This window comes from Rhinichthys klamathensis, unplaced genomic scaffold (assembly GCF_029890125.1).
Source record: "Rhinichthys klamathensis goyatoka isolate OS25496 unplaced genomic scaffold, OSU_Roscu_1.1 h1tg000271l_1, whole genome shotgun sequence".
Lineage (NCBI taxonomy): Eukaryota > Metazoa > Chordata > Actinopteri > Cypriniformes > Leuciscidae > Rhinichthys > Rhinichthys klamathensis.
The window spans coordinates 803,066-819,486 of record NW_026606791.1 but is presented as its reverse complement, the minus strand read 5'-3'; the positions used below and the strand labels follow the sequence as shown (position 1 = coordinate 819,486).

Here is a 16,421-nt window from a genome sequence, read left to right as displayed (position 1 = left end):
TCAGAGACACCTGGGGAAACTAATAGACATTAAACATAACGGGAACTGTTAAACATGGGACGAGACAGGGGAACCATTGAAGTGCGTCTTCCAGAGCTGACGTAGACATGGTGTGAACAGTCTCTGACTGGGCCGGCCTGACGTGAAGAAGCTCAGACATCTTAAGGAGCGGATTCTAGACGCTCCTCAATAAACAGTCCAGGGGATGGTGGAGCGGAGGCCTGAGGCAAAGTTTTGTGGAACACAAAAGAAGATACTTTGAAAAATATTTTTGTCAAAAAGGTTTAATGAAGTTCAGCTACTAAAATATAGGTTACATCTCTGTAAAGCTGTTTTGAAACTATAAGTACTGTGAAAAGTTCTTTTTGAACAAACAAACATGACTTGACTTGACAATAATTTTAATTACTACGTCCTTTGTAGAACCGTTTGCCCCGTAGGCCAAATGGAAATGATCCAAACTGAACTGGGGTGAGTTTCCCTAAAAGCATCGTTAGCCAATTACAGTCGCAAGTTCCGTCATTATCATTATCAGTTTAACGAGTTTGTGTTTCCCGAAACCATAGCTCAAACGAACATTCACAAGCAGCATCAATCACAAAGTTGTGTGGTTGGAACAACAGCTCTCGACCTGTGGTTTGAAGCATAGTTTCTTGTTTGCACACCATGTGGACTGAATAAATTCTTGAGCAAAATAAGCAAGCTGTCATTCAGTAAAATCGGTATCTTTTATTTGGAATGCATTAAAATGTCATTTACGTCTTTTAGTTTGTCAAGACATTTAAAGCACCTTTTTTGAAGAGTGTGCATGTGCGTATGTGCTCTAGTATTTAAGAACAAGCCTCTGATTTAATTTGAAAATTCTAAATAACTGAGAAAAATGAGAAATAGTCCTCAGATGCCATGTCCGTAATTTATAGCAAAACATCTAGCATTAAGTCAATCTCAAACTGATTCATTAAAATAAATCATTAGGGGGTGACCAATTTGTGACAATATGGTTTCGAGAAACAGTCTTGACTAGCTTCTTGATTTCTTCACCGATGTATCATACTATGGTAGTGAAGCAGCGAGTTACACCGCTGTACGGGAAATGCACATCTAGATGGATGTTTGCATATCAGACACTTTTTCAAAGGTAAAGGTGTCAGGTCTGTTATCATTTAAATGGTGTTACATTATGAGACTGTGTTATCTGAAACAATGATATTTTCAGGACAAAGTTTTTTGTGTGTGTGTGATTAAAGCAATATATACCACTGAATAATTATTCACATTTAAAAGTATTACCATTGGCATATGGGGTTGATGAGGTCAATTGCAGTTTTTCCATTTTTTCCCTTCTTTATTTAATTTTACAAATGAATTTATAACTTCTTAATATTTCAGATATTTTTGAGGATGGTTACTCAACCAAACTAGTCGGTTCTGTTTTGACTGATATTACGAACATCATCAGCAGTCAGGGACGTCCAGTCATATTTAATATTTAAGCCATGTGCCCTGTTAATTTTTGCCTGGAGCCGAAGCTTTTCATCGACCTTCTCAACAATAAAATTATTAATATAACCCTCCCTCCAATGCATATAAGGCCCTTTTGGTGACTTCGAGATGATATATAATCTTTCTGCCTCCAAAAATCATCAATTGCGTCCTGTGAAATGTCTCCTATACTGTGACAGCTGCCATAGCGCCTGTCACCAAATGTTGACAGTTTGTCGAGTGAGTGGAGGGGGCGTGGCTAAGCCATAGGTGAATCTGGATCCGCCATCAAATTGATAAGTTTAATTATATCAAGTGCAGTGAGAAAAGGCTATAAATCTCCACCTCCAACATCCTCACAGGCAATACAGCCTAGCCGAGACTCCTTCTTTATGTGTATGTGAGGTAATGACGCAAAGACATGCTCGAATCTCCCGCGGAAATCCACCACTGGAATTAAAAACATTACAAGCTTACCGCTTTGAATCGAGCTAAGCCAAGCAGATAGTTTTGAACACTGGCTGGTTATGTTTTTTTTTTTTTTTTTTTTTTTTGGATAATTTGTAACCCCAAAAAGCTACGGACTGCAGCTTTAACTTTAAGCATCATAATAATTATGATTTCTTATATATTTGCAGTATATATTATTTAAAGCTTTTCACATTTTACAGAACTAAGCATCATAATTATTTGAAGGAAATTTTACATTTTATCTCAGGGTAATGTGTGGGACAGTAGACTGTCGTCGATTCAGCTGTCAAGTTGAGCAGAGTAGATTTCTGACCTTGTATCTTCTTGGGTGTTGTCAGGATTATGTTTTGTTCAGTGTGTTCTATACCCTCCTCCGGAGCCCCCGCCTTCCCCGTCTCCTTTGTCATGTGCTCTTTATACAACAGCCACACCAGGGCCGTGCACAGACCTTTTGAGGGGCATGTGCTGAAACTGAAAAAGGGCACCCCCTCCCTTTTTTTTTATATATCAAGATTATTTAGTAAGCCTACATTAAAGGAGGAAATGGTCTCATCTTCATGACAAATTCAATTAAAAAAATAGTCTCAAAAGCTTTAGATTTATTCACTATTAATAACCGTAATAATAATAATATAGATAATATAGATATACAGGGTTTCGGGGCTTCTTTAAACCTAATTACAACAGCAACCTTCTGTGAGCCATGCTTGAAGATGTTTATGACTTCACTGTGATCCACTGGGATGTCCCTCTCTATGGCTATGGGGAGAAGGTCTGAGAGTCTCTTCGGAGTTGGTTCTTAATTAACCTCATTTTGGAAAAGGATCTCTCCACAGTTGCAGTTGATGGCAAAAACCTGATACTGTGGAGGATCAGGAATGTTGGTCTCTTGAAGGTCTCTTTATTCACTACACTTCCCATAAAATAAGCCAGCAATGAAATTTTTTTTTAAATAGTGTGAAAAGTACAGTTGCAGTGAAAAGCATTTCTGAAGGATCATGTGACACTGCAGAGTACTGAACTAAAGATGGTAAAAATTCAGCTTTGGCCACAGAAATAAATTACATTTTAAAATATATTCAAATAGAAAACAGTTATTTTAAATTGTAAAAATATTTCACAATATTACTGGTTTTGCTTATTTTGGATAAAATAAATTAAGCCTTGAAATTAATTAAATCATGAATTACATTCTGCATGATAAAATATAAAGATTTCACAGTGATCTTCTGTAATGTTTTTTTTTTTTTTTTTTTTAGTTACTACTACAACATTACTGTAGTAAAACCATGTTTAACTACATTTATACATGTGAGGACGACCGGAGAGTAGGTATAGAATACTGTAGATTCAAAAATTAGATAGCGAATACGTGCATATTAATTGACTTGAATTAACCATAATTTAATATTATTACCATAACATTAAATGTTAAATGATTAAATGTTAATAAATTAAGTGTTTTAGCAATCATAAATCAGAGAACACATTTCTTAGGGTGTATTCACACCAGGAAAGTCCGATAGTTCACTTGCTTTGGTCCCGACCAAATATATATATATATATTTTTTTTGGTACGGTTCGCTTTCACACTGCTCTTTTTGCAAGTGAACCAAAATTTGTCAACAAAACCACACGTGTGCTAAGGTCGTCCATTCATTGGACAAGGATTCTCAAGTAGGGAAATCAGGAAGTGCAAAAAAGGCTCAGCATGGAGATATTTCGTACTGCAATATTTGTTATTTTACTAATTTTGTGTTGTTCTGTACAAACGCAATATGAAGAAACTGCGCAGAAGACGGATAAGGTATAAAGTTTTGATTCATAGAGAGGGGCTTTGTTCACACATTTAAATAATGAGAATCTTATTGAATATAGGCTACTGCTAACAAGTGCTGTCAATGTTAACGCTTGCGATTTAAGTTTGTCCAGTTTAATGCAGCGTCATCCTTGTATTGTAACTATCGTTCCCTTTCGTTGTCACTCCGAGTTCCGTCGGATGACGACGAATGGGGGTTTCGCTTAGAAAGCCTATCGACTTCGAGTATACAAAAACGAGCCAATGGCAAAGAAATGCCATGGGTCTGCGGAATTTGCCTAGTGTAACTCCGCCTCACCTCGTGGGAATTTAAGGAGAACGCTCCAGCAAATAGGCATGTTTTTTCGCTTCGGAGCCAAGAGTATCTCTTCACTCCACAGCCATTTCTGACTTCACTCTACGAGACGAGCCACTCTCTCCGGTGTTGGTGTGACGGCGATCTGCAGCGAGTTCACATTGCCTGCTGATCTATGCAGTGATCTGCCAATGAGTGTGTTTCTCCCTGCTCGCTTCAACATCGCAGAGTTTTTTTCTCCTGTCATAAAAGAGCTCGCACGCGGCACGTCTTTTTAAAGACGGCTCGCCTGTGCATTTCTAGTTGCGGTCGACTCATTTCCGATTTTGATGGGCACATTCTCTGCTCTGCGTGCTTGGGCTTGATCACGCTAGAGCAGCGTTTGTGGATGACTCACGTTCTCCCCGCGGGAACGTGACCATCGTGTCATTACGGTCGAGACTCAATGATCTCGTTAGAGAGAGAGTCCCCTCATCCAGACCCCGATCTAACACTCTCCACGTGAGGTGCTACTTCGGCTGGTGGCCAGGGTGACCTGAGGGTGTGAGTGTGGAACAAATCCGCCGACTGTTAAGAGACCCCCGTGGAACGTTCGTCCTTCCCTGGTCTCCTCTGTCAGGACGCGGTCTATGGCTGTACCCCCACACCGGGCCGCTATGCCGTCCACGTCTGGGTCAGCCATACCGCCTCGCTGCCCCACCGACGGGAAGTCTGCGGTTCGCATGACCCCGCTGGTACAGTCCTTGGGAGCCTGGCTAGAGCTTCCCAACCTGTCCCGCTGGGTCGCGCGAACGATCAGGCTCGGCTACGCGATTCAGTTCGCGCGGTCTCCTCCCCGCTTCAGGGGAGTCCGCTCCACTATGGTCGGTGGCAATGCCCCTATCATGAGAGCGGAGGTTGCCACCCTGCTGGCGAAGGGTGCGATCGAGACTGTCCCTCCAGCCGAAATGAGGACCGGCTTCTACAGCCCTTACTTCATTGTCCCGAAGAAAACCGGTGGGTTACGGCCAATCCTGGACCTGCGCGTTCTGAACCGCTCCCTTCATAGGCTGCCGTTCAAGATGCTCACCGCCAAACGCATTTTCGAATGTGTGCGGCACCAGGATTGGTTTGCAGCGATCGACCTGAAGGACGCCTATTTTCATGTCTCCATCCTCCCTCGACACAGACCGTTCCTGCGGTTTGCTTTCGAGGGGCAGGCATATCAGTACGCAGTTCTCCCATTCGGGCTAGCCCTGTCTCCTCGCGTCTTCACGAAGGTCGTCGAGGCAGCCCTTGTTCCCCTCCGGGAACACGGGGTTCGCATTCTGAATTATCTCAACGACTGGCTAATTCTAGCTCACTCTCGAGATCAGCTTTGCGAACACAGGGACTTGGTGCTCCGCCAGGTAGCCCGTCTGGGCCTTCGGGTCAACTGGGAGAAGAGCAAACTTTGCCCTGTGCAGAGGATCTCTATTCTCGGTATGGAGATCGACTCGGTCGCCATGTCCGCGCAGCTTACGAGCGAGCGCGCTTAGTCACTCCTGACTTGCCTGAGACAGTTCGAGGGCAAGAGTGCGGTTCCACTGAAACTTTTTCAGAGGCTCCTGGGGCAAATGGCATCTGCAGCCGTGGCAACACCGCTCGGATTGCTTCATATGAGACCGCTTCAGCTTTGGCTTCGCGACCGAGTCCCGAGGTGGGCATGGCAACACGGCACTCTCCGAGTACCAGTTACTCCGACCTGCCGTCAGACCTTCACCCCGTGGTCGAACCTCAGTTTTCTACGGGCCGGAGTGCCCCTGGAACGAGCTTCCCGGTATGTTGTTGTAACGACAGATGCCTCTGCCACGGGCTGGGGTGCCATGTGCAATGGACGTGCTGCCGCGGGCTCCTGGACAGGACCCCACCGCCTATGGCACATCAATTGCCTCGAGTTGCTGGCTGTACGTCTTGCTCTGCGCCGCTTCCGGGCCGTGCTCAAGAATCAACACGTACTAGTCCGATCAGACAATACCGCCAGTGTAGCGTACATCAACCATCAAGGTGGTCTACGCTCCCGCCGTATGTCGCAACTCGCCCGCCACCTCCTCATATGGAGTCAGAAGCATCTGAGGTCGCTTCGTGCCATTTATATCCCCGGAGCCCTGAACTGTGCAGCCGACGAGCTCTCACGGCTTCAGCCCCTCCCGGAAGATTGGCGACTACATCCCCAGTCGGTTCAGCTGATTTGGGACCAGTTCGGGGACGCACAGATAGATCTGTTTGCCTCTCACGACTCGACCCATTGTGCCCTGTATTATTCCCTGGCCGAGGGCACGCTCGGCACGGATGCACTGGCGCACAGCTGGCCGCGGGGCCGCAAATATGCGTTTCCCCCAGTGAGCCTTCTTGCGCAGACCCTGCGCAAGGTCAGGGAGGACGAGGAGCAAGTCACTCTGGTCGCGCCGTACTGGCCCACCCGGACCTGGTTCTCCGAACTCATACTCCTCGCGACAGCACCTCCTTGGCCGATTCCCCTGAGGAAGGACCTCCTTTCTCAGGGACGGGGCACCCTATGGCACCCTTGTCCCGATCTTTGGAACCTCCACGTGTGGCTCCTGGACGGGACGAGGCAGGTTTGAGTACCCTACCACCAGCGGTGGTGGCTACCATCACTTCCGCTAGAGCGTCGTCCACGAGACACGTCTATGCGTTGAAGTGGAACCTCTTCGTCAACTGGTGCTCTTCTCACCGAGAAGACCCCCGGAGATGTTCGATCAGTGTCGTGCTTTCCTTTCTTTAAGAAGGGTTGGAGCGAAGGCTGTCTCCCTCCACAGCCTCCAAGGTCTATGTCGCCGCCATTGCCGCACATCATGACCCAATAGAAGGTAAGTCAGTGGGGAAGCACGACCTGATCGTCAGGTTCCTGAGAGGAGCGAGGAGACTGAATCCTCCTCGCCCTCCTCTCGTACCCTCTTGGGACCTCGCAGTGGTCTTAACTGCCCTGCGCAGCGCTCCCTTTGAGCCTTTGCAGTCGGTCGAGCTTAACTTCCTGTCAATGAAGACAGTGCTTCTGACTGCATTGGCCTCCATCAAGAGGGTAGGGGACCTGCACGCATTCTCCGTTGACGAAGCGTGCTTGGAATTCGGGCCGGCTTACTCTCACGTGATCCTGAGACCCCGGCCTGGATATGTGCCCAAGGTTCCTACCACTCCCTTCTTGGACCAGGTGGTGAACCTGCAAGCGCTGCCCCCGGAGGAGGCAGACCCAGCCTTGGCACTGCGCTGTCCAGTACGTGCTCTTCACATCTATGTAGACAGAACGCAGTGTTTCAGGACCTCAGACCAGCTCTTTGTCTGTTATGGTGGGAAGCTGAAGGGAAAGGCTCTCTCCAAGCAAAGGTTGTCTCACTGGATAGTGGACCCCATTGCTTTGGCATACCAGCAGCAAGGTCGACCGTGCCCCCTTGGTGTGACCGCCCACTCCACCCGGAGTGTGGCGTCCTCTCGGGCTTTAGCGCATGGCGCCTCGCTAACAGACATCTGCAGAGCTGCAGGCTGGGCGACACCTAACACATTCGCCAGATTCTACAATCTCCGAGTGGAGCCAGTGTCCTCTCATGTACTCGCTTCAACCAGCTAGTGCCGGACCCGCTCAGGTGTCTTCGCTTGCTTGCCATTCCACTCCGCGGACTGGATACGTGCGATATTCTCCTCAGGTGAGCTTCCCCGAAAGCCCTGAGTTCCTCCAGCACTGCTGACGCTGGCGCCAGTGTCTATTGCCTGTGCGTCGGCTAGGTGCCTTCCGTGTGCATGGTACCTCCTCTGAGCTACCCCCACATGTGTATTTCCATTGTAAGCCTCTCTGAGCATGTGTCTTTCCCTTGGCAAGCCACCTTGCCACCCCTGGGGTTGAAATATTCCACCTGCGGCTGGACACCCCAGTGATTCCCCATATGCATCCCTCGGGTCATATGTGTATTCTTAAGTCCCCCCCCTCTGGGTTGGCAGTAATTGCATATTCCCCCAAATCTGGGATATGCTCCCCAGTGTACCTTGGTATTCCTGTGCTAAATAGGAGTCCTTCGTCCGTGCTAGTCTCACAACAGGGATCTCAGATTTACGCAGAGCACTGGAAGACAGCTGAGAAGGTGGCGTGATTAGACTGGTATCCCCATTCGTCGTCATCCGACGGAACTCGGAGTGACAACGAAAGGGAACGTCTCGGTCACGGATGTAACCCTCGTTCCCTGAGTAGGGAACGGAGACGTTCCGTCTTCCTGCCACTTTCCGCTGTACCGCGGGGATCGCCTCAGCTCAGTCTTGGCTCCTCAGCGAAGAAACATGCCTATTTGTTGGAGCGTTCTCCTTAAATACCCACGAGGTGAGGCGGAGTTACGCTAAGCAAATTCCGCAGACCCATGGCATTTCTTTGCCATTGGCTCGTTTTTTGTATACTCGAAGTCGATAGGCTTTCTAAGCGAAACCCCCATTCTTCGTCATCCGACGGAACGTATCCGTTCCCTACTCAGGGAACGAGGGTTACTTCCGTAACCGTTACATTATATGAACTGCAAAAGCTTTTTTTGCATCTATGCGCGATTAGACTAAAGAGAACGCGCTGTATGTGAATGTCCTGATACACACACTCATTTATTCATTCCATTCCAATGACGCACACACGGCGCGCAGAAAGAGCGCAACAGTATCATGTGGCCAGACAGCGCGCCGGAATGGAATTCTCTTTCGCACTTAAATAACAATAACACAAACCATTATGCCAAAATCTCCGACTACGGAAGCCTTTTAACTCAAAGGCGCAGTGCTTTCTTGCAATTGGGTCGGTTTATGTTCACACCGTAAACGAACCGTACCAGAGTTCGTTTGGAACCGTACCGAGACCACCTCTTCAGCTGGGTCTCGGTTCGGTTGTTTGGTCCGCACCCGAGTTCGATTGCTGTATTCACACCTGCCCAAAAGGTCCGCACCAAGGGGGGAAACGAACTAGAGTTCGATTCAATCGAACCAAACAAGGCAGGTGTGAATACACCCTTAGAAATATATGTTACCTAGGCGACGAGGATCACTTTGTAGTTCCAGTACGAACAGCGCGGGGGCGCACCTGTGCTTATGATTCTCCTATGGAAACGGCGCCGGCGGCATCATTACATTTTCATCAACAGCTTACCAACTAGATTGTTATAGCTATATATAGGCGCTCAGTTTTTCCTGTTGTAAAATACATTTGGTCAAAATCGCATTTTTATAAAAAATGAAATGCTACTGTATGCACAGGCTATTTAAGTGTAGGCTATGTATTGGCTATAACTATGGCAAATGCTAGCATAGCCCTCTCTCTCAGGTCCCACATGTCTCAGACATCAAATAAATAAAATATGCGCTTTTATAGACAACGTGTTTAGTACTTATTCAAACAACAAGATCTTTGTTTACCCTTGCAAAACTTCGTTCAGCTGCTGTCTGCTGTGCGGCCGCTGCGGAGATTCAGTTCATTCAGTCAAGATAGAGGGGGCGGAGTTATCAGCTTTACTGACCGTTTGAGAATCGAACAAGATTTACACAAGCTCTTTTTAAGATCTTTCATTGGCTAAATATGTTTAAAACAGACAGATAGACTTAAAGGGTGACCAATAGCATTCATTTAAAAAACAAAAACAAAAAAAAACACCACCACCAAAAAAAAGGGCACTTCGGCAAAAAAGAACATGTGCTCTGCACAGGTTGAGCCCTACCTGTGCACGTGCCTGAGCCACACATTACAGGTGTGGACTTATTGGTGCGTTAAGCAAATGGAAAGAGAAATTTTCCTTTGTAAATTTAATTGAATTTATATTGCACAGAATAATTGTAAAATCAGTGGCATACATACTCTGGATGTGTACAGTAGCCTATATTTGCTCGTGTTTCATTTATCCATAATTTTTAATAATAAAGCTTATTAACCTTTTACACTTTATAATTATTTTCTTAAGAAGTCTAAATAACTGTGACATAATTTTCTTCAGCTTCACTATTAATGATTAAATTCTGAACATAGTCTTCTGAATGGAAAAGGAACTGGTTTAGAGGGAAATTAAGGTGAAAGCACATGAAGTGAAAGCAAATAGTGCTCTTTGTGTCTGTTTGCCCTGAAGGCGGATCAGGGATAATCAAACTTGTTGAATGAATGCATTCGTTCCTCCTTTGCATGTTGCCTTTTACATCTCTGTATCTGATTCACTTTTGGGTGTTGTCAGGATTATATTTTGTTCCTGTTCCCTTTCATAGTATACCAGGCCTCATACACACAAACACACACACATAAACATAAGGTGTAAAATGTAAATATTTTTGAATGATAAATTCAAAAAGCTGTTTTAGTAGAAAAGTTGTAAACCTCATGTAAAGAGATATTGATGGAAAAGTTACCTCTCAATTGAGCATAACTCGTTATATTTACATTTCTACAGCTGTCACAAATTATTTAATGTTATTTGTTTTGTTTTATTTTGACCATGTAAAAGGGAAACAAACCGAAGTCATCACTAAGTAGAAAGGTGGTGGATAAGAAGAAGGAAATGTATTCATCAATCTTAACAATGATTCAGGAAAACATGTCTGCTGGCTATAAAAGTATCAGCATTTATTTTTTCAGTCAGAAGCCCAATAGATCATAGACTATTATTATTATCATTATTACTGTATTATTATAATCAACACAAACTGAATGATTGTTTCAAAAAAAGAAAGAAAAAATCCTTTAGCCTGATCTGGTTTTACAGGGAAAAAATATTCACACTGCAATAGAGTTGTGTAAAGATTTGTTTCATATTTAATAATCTAATTTAATACTAACATGAATTGTCTCACCGAGAGACATTGTAACTATTCACATATTATTTGCAACAGTATACTGTAAAAAAAATCAGTTGCTGCATTACATTTTTAAGTACAATCAAATTGGCTGCATGTTATTTCAACTTAAATTATATTAAACCGACTTGAGTCGAAATGAAAGTAAAATTATTTTGATATGCTTAAATAATGGAAAAACATGTTACCATGCTTATTAATCATATCACAACCTGCATAGCAAAGAGAATTTTTTTATTGTAGCGTTTGCATGTCTCCATGTTAAAGATGAATGCTAATACTTATTTCAGAAGCCACAAATGCAAAAGGAGATGGATCCTTGAAAAAAATGCAGAGCATTCTGACATACACAATTGAAAATTGTTATTACAAAACTGGCAAAACCACTCTGACAGGTAAGTATAAGCTTTATATTAAATCACATTACAAAATATTAAATCAGTGATTTAGTAATGTTCCAAGCTTATTTTGAATAGGCTATCCCTCTGAAGCTAAGCACGATCGAGACTGGGTAGTACATTGATAAGAAACCCCCTACACTAAGGCATTGTCTGGTCTGCACATTTTTTAGGTCTAACATGCTCAGTTCAGTTCAAGGAAATTTCTGTTAAATGTACAATATGTAAGAATTTTGTAATAAAATATCCAAAAATCACTTGCACAGTGTGATATATTTCCTGCAGTTGTGTACTTACAATATCCCAAAAGTCTCCAAAGATTTTTTTATTACAGAAAAATTCCAATTTTAAATAAGTGGCCTTCCCGGAAAAAAATGTCGCCTGTCAATGACGCAATATCCGCGCTATCCTCAGTTTCCGTTCATACTACCATAGCCATGACGTAACCATGGCGACAGACGTAGACAACTGCGTAGTGCGTAACGTTTAGCGGCACGCAGTTCTTGTTTCTTTCAAACATATGGCAAGCAGACTTTGGGACAAACAAGGAGAACAAAAATGAGGATCAATATCAGCGTGGCGTTTTTGAGATGCGTGGCGACTAACTTGGACTTGACAGAGCTTCACGAGTCACGATTTACAGCTTTATTAGACAGGTGAGCAAATGTACATAAAACAAATCAATGTTATATAACGTTAGCTCAACATGATGAAATGTTAGAATATGGTCAGTATGTTATTCTAATGTTGATCTAGCTTACTGCTAGTTTCGTATAGCAAACGAACTAACACGTAACATTATAACTTTCAACACACATTTAAATGCCGTTTTAGTGTGATAGTATAACGTTAGACCAAGTGAAGCAGCGCTGCGTTACCTCACAAGTTTAATTCGTCTAATACACTGACCTGTGTGAGTAATCCAGCACTTGCGGGTAGTTCGGTAAAATTAAATGTCCTTATTCCTTTATATCCGCGGGACTCGCATGTGATATCTGTCTCTTTAGCAATCGCGACCTGCTTCACATTAAAAAACATGAATGTTTGCACTCATCCATAAACATTATTAGATCCATCAGCTTGTCAGCAAGTCCCATCATTCAGCATCATCTACCTACACCTTTGTTATTGTTGGAAACTGCGCCCTCTTGTGGCGAAAGAATCTTACATATTGTGCCTTTAATGAGCTGATGATCTGAATCAGGTGTTTTATGGGAGACATACAAAATGTGCCCATGCAGGGATGGGTGACCATGACTATAAGGAACACTCTGAATATCTCTGTATCACTGTTTCATATTGGTAAATCCTCTGTTTGACTAAATTAAATACAAAAAAAACAAACAGAATCACTTTGCCTTTAGGTACTACCATGTCAGTTGTACAACCCAATTTCCAGAAAAGTTCAGGAATCAAGAATCTGTGATTTATCTTTAACCTTTCTTCAACTGAAAAAAAGCACAAAAATGTTTCCCAATGTTTTCACTGACCAACAGAATTGTATTTTGTAAATATATCATTTATTTTATTTTGATGGCTGCACAAAGTTATGAACGAGGCACGTGTCAAATCACCTTTCCTTTAAATGGGAATTGGGAATTGGCAGCTAATGTCAAAAAAATCAATATCAAATTGATGGGTAAGAGAGAATGTCATCCTATTTTACCACAGAAACAAGAGTTTAAACAATCCTTTGCTATGTGAAGTGTTTAATCTCAACGACCACTCCCTAATATGTAACATCTGTCTTTATATGTCTCAATAGAGATCGAACAGCTGGAAAGACTTGCAGAGCAACTGTAAAAATGAGGTCATCAAGCAACAAAAGGCCCTAGAGGAGCAGAATTAACAGATGAACATATGTAACACTTTTCAGTAAATGTTTTTCATTAGTTTTACATTATATCTTATTGCTTTACTTACATTAATGTGTTGGTATTCGTTTTTGAAATGGTTTACTTTTATCAAAATTGTGTTTTATTTTAGGGTGAAAAGTAAAAACTGCACGATACACAAACTGTGTATTGATTTTTTTTTTAGCGTGACAATTTACAGCAAGAAATGGAAATGCCATTTAAAAGCTTGGTGAAGCGGTCCCATTTTCTAGAACCTTTATGGGTGATTTGTTTAGATGGGAATGAAACAATGGTCTTTTTTATGCACTTGTACAAAACAGATCTGTTTTTTTTTATAGGCCTATTGTTAGTGTAAATAATTTAGTTTTAGTTTTTATCTCATGTACATCTTTGAAATTTCTTCATTTTATTTAGCATGAATGTAAATGCATTTCATACATTTTAAATACTAAATCTTTTAGCATTACTGTACACAATTTCACCACTGACCTGAGCACAAGCAGAAATGCTGAAACGGCATTCACAGACAGAGCTCGCCTCATTCACAGCACTCAATTCAAACAGAAAGAGCTGTGGTGACTTGGTAACAACAGAAAAATAAACATCCTCTGTAGATATTTCATTTTCATTTCTTGTTTTGTATTTGTATAATTGCAAATGAGTTGTTACATAAACAAGGTGTTACGATGCGGCTGAAGCAGAGGCAGAACCAGGATCCACGTGCAGTAGTGTCTTTATTTAAATAAACTAGAACCTAAACAAATACAGACTCAGGAACAGGACAGCCAACATTCAAAATTACAACATTAAGAACTCATAAAGACTGAACAAGACACAGGGCTTAAATACATACTGGACTAACAACGAGACAAGGGACACCTGTGAACATTTAAACAATCAACCAATGACAACATGACACAACAGACAGGGGAACACAAGGCAAGATCACATGACTAAAACAGGGGATCACATGACAGACAAGAACCAGGAACAAGAAACAAAACCCAAACCGTGACATAGCCCCCCCCCCTCTATGGGCGGCTCCCGACGCCCATCAAAACAAAACCAAAAACACAAGTTCAGGAGGGTGGTGAGTGGAGGCGGTCTTGGGGGAGGGACGGAGGGCCAGGCTCACACTGGGACCAGGAACCAGGACACAGGGATGGCGAGCCTGGGCCACGGAGCATGGGTGGACCTGGCTCGTGAGCGACCAGGACGGAGCAGGAAGCGCAGGCGGCGGCCGGGGCAGTGAAGAGCCCTCGGGCGGCCACGGCGGTGAAGACCCTTCGGGCGGCCATGACGGAGAAGACCCTTCGGGCGGCCAGGGCGGAGCAAACAGTCCATCGGGCGGCCAGGGCGGTGAAGACCCTTCGGGTGGCCACGGTGGTGAAGACCCTTCGGGCGGCCACGGCGGTGCGGACCCTTCGGGCGGCCAGGGCGGTGAAGACCCTTCGGGTGGCCACGCCGGTGAAGACTCTTCGGGTGGCCACGGTGGTGAAGACCCTTCGGGCGGCCACGGCGGTGCGGACCCTTCGGGCGGCCATGGCGGTGCGGACCCTTCGGGTGGCCATGGCGGTGCGGATCCTTCGGGTGGCCATGGCGATGGAGGCCCTTCGGGCGGCCATGGCGGAGCCCTATGGCCCCCCCCAAAAAATTTAATGGGGAGAGTGACAGAGTCATTACTAGTCTCTGGGCTGGACGGAACCAGCGGTGAAGGGGTCTCTGGGCTGGACGGAACCAGCGGTGAAGGGGTCTCTGGGCTGGACGGGACGTGAACAGTCTCTGGCTGGGCAGACGGGACGTGACGCTCAGTCTCTGGCTGGGCAGACGGGACGTGACGCTCAGTCTCTGGCTGGGCAGACGGGACGTGAAGCTCAGTCTCTGGCTGGGCAGACGGGACGTGAAGCTCAGTCTCTGGCTGGGCAGACGGGACGTGAAGCTCAGTCTCTGGCTGGGCAGACGGGACGTGAAGCTCAGTCTCTGGCTGGGCAGACGGGACGTGAAGCTCAGTCTCTGGCTGGGCAGACGGGACGTGAAGCTCAGTCTCTGGCTGGGCAGACGGGACGTGAAGCTCAGTCTCTGGCTGGGCAGACGGGACGTGAAGCTCAGTCTCTGGCTGGGCAGACGTGACGTGGACGGCGGTCTCTGGCTGGACGGCGGTCTCTGGCTGGACGGCGGTCTCTGGCTGGACGGCGGTCTCTGGCTGGACGGCGGTCTCTGGCTGGACGGCGGTCTCTGGCTGGACGGCGGTCTCTGGCTGGACGGCGGTCTCTGACTGGAGGGGCATGGGAGTGATGGTTCTCTTGGTAGCACGAGCTGACATCAGCGGGGGGTCAGCCACACTGGAAATAAGTCCTGGATGGCCATAGACCGATCCGATGGCTGGGTTGATGGTTGGCGCGACGTGGGGAAACTCAGGCTCTGCAAGTGCCGAACCGCCCAAGGAAAGGGCCAGATCAACAAACCCTTTCAGGGTCCAGCCACTATGATCATCCGGCATAACTTGAGCGATGTGCCAATCCAGCCCGCTACAAAACAGGTCCACGAGCTGGGCGTCATTTAGCGCTCCCAGATGACAACACGCCAAAAAGTCCCTCACATACCTCTCCAAGGGCTGGCCATCTTGAGACAGAGATGATAGAAATTTCCCTAAGGCCTGATTGCTAACAACTGCTGGATCCATTGGCGATGAGTTCTTCTGTTACGATGCGGCTGAAGCAGAGGCAGAACCAGGATCCACGTGCAGTAGTGTCTTTATTTAAATAAACTAGAACCTAAACAAATACAGACTCAGGAACAGGACAGCCAACATTCAAAATTACAACATTAAGAACTCATAAAGACTGAACAAGACACAGGGCTTAAATACATACTGGACTAACAACGAGACAAGGGACACCTGTGAACATTTAAACAACGAGACAAGGGACACCTGTGAACATTTAAACAATCAACCAATGACAACATGACACAACAGACAGGGGAACACAAGGCAAGATCACATGACTAAAACAGGGGATCACATGACAGACAAGAACCAGGAACAAGAAACAAAACCCAAACCGTGACACAAGGTATGCAAAGAGTGCTGTAGAAAGTAAAACCCACTGATGCTTTTAGTGCTTTGGACTGTAATCTTCTTGTATTAAATAATTAAAAAAATATCTAATTGAAATTTCTATTTTGATTCAAGTATCAATAAATAGTAAAAACATAATTATGTAATGTTTATTTATAATGATTGCTTACAAATATAAATGTGAAAT

The 16,421-nt window shown here is 44.9% G+C and overlaps 1 protein-coding gene across 1 annotated transcript in view; it reads left to right on the top strand.

The window, feature by feature from the left end:
- Window positions 1–16,421, top strand: part of LOC130102323 (nuclear GTPase SLIP-GC-like) — a 96,149-nt gene that overhangs the window by 21,610 nt on the left and 58,118 nt on the right. The gene's annotated exons all lie outside the window — the stretch shown is intronic.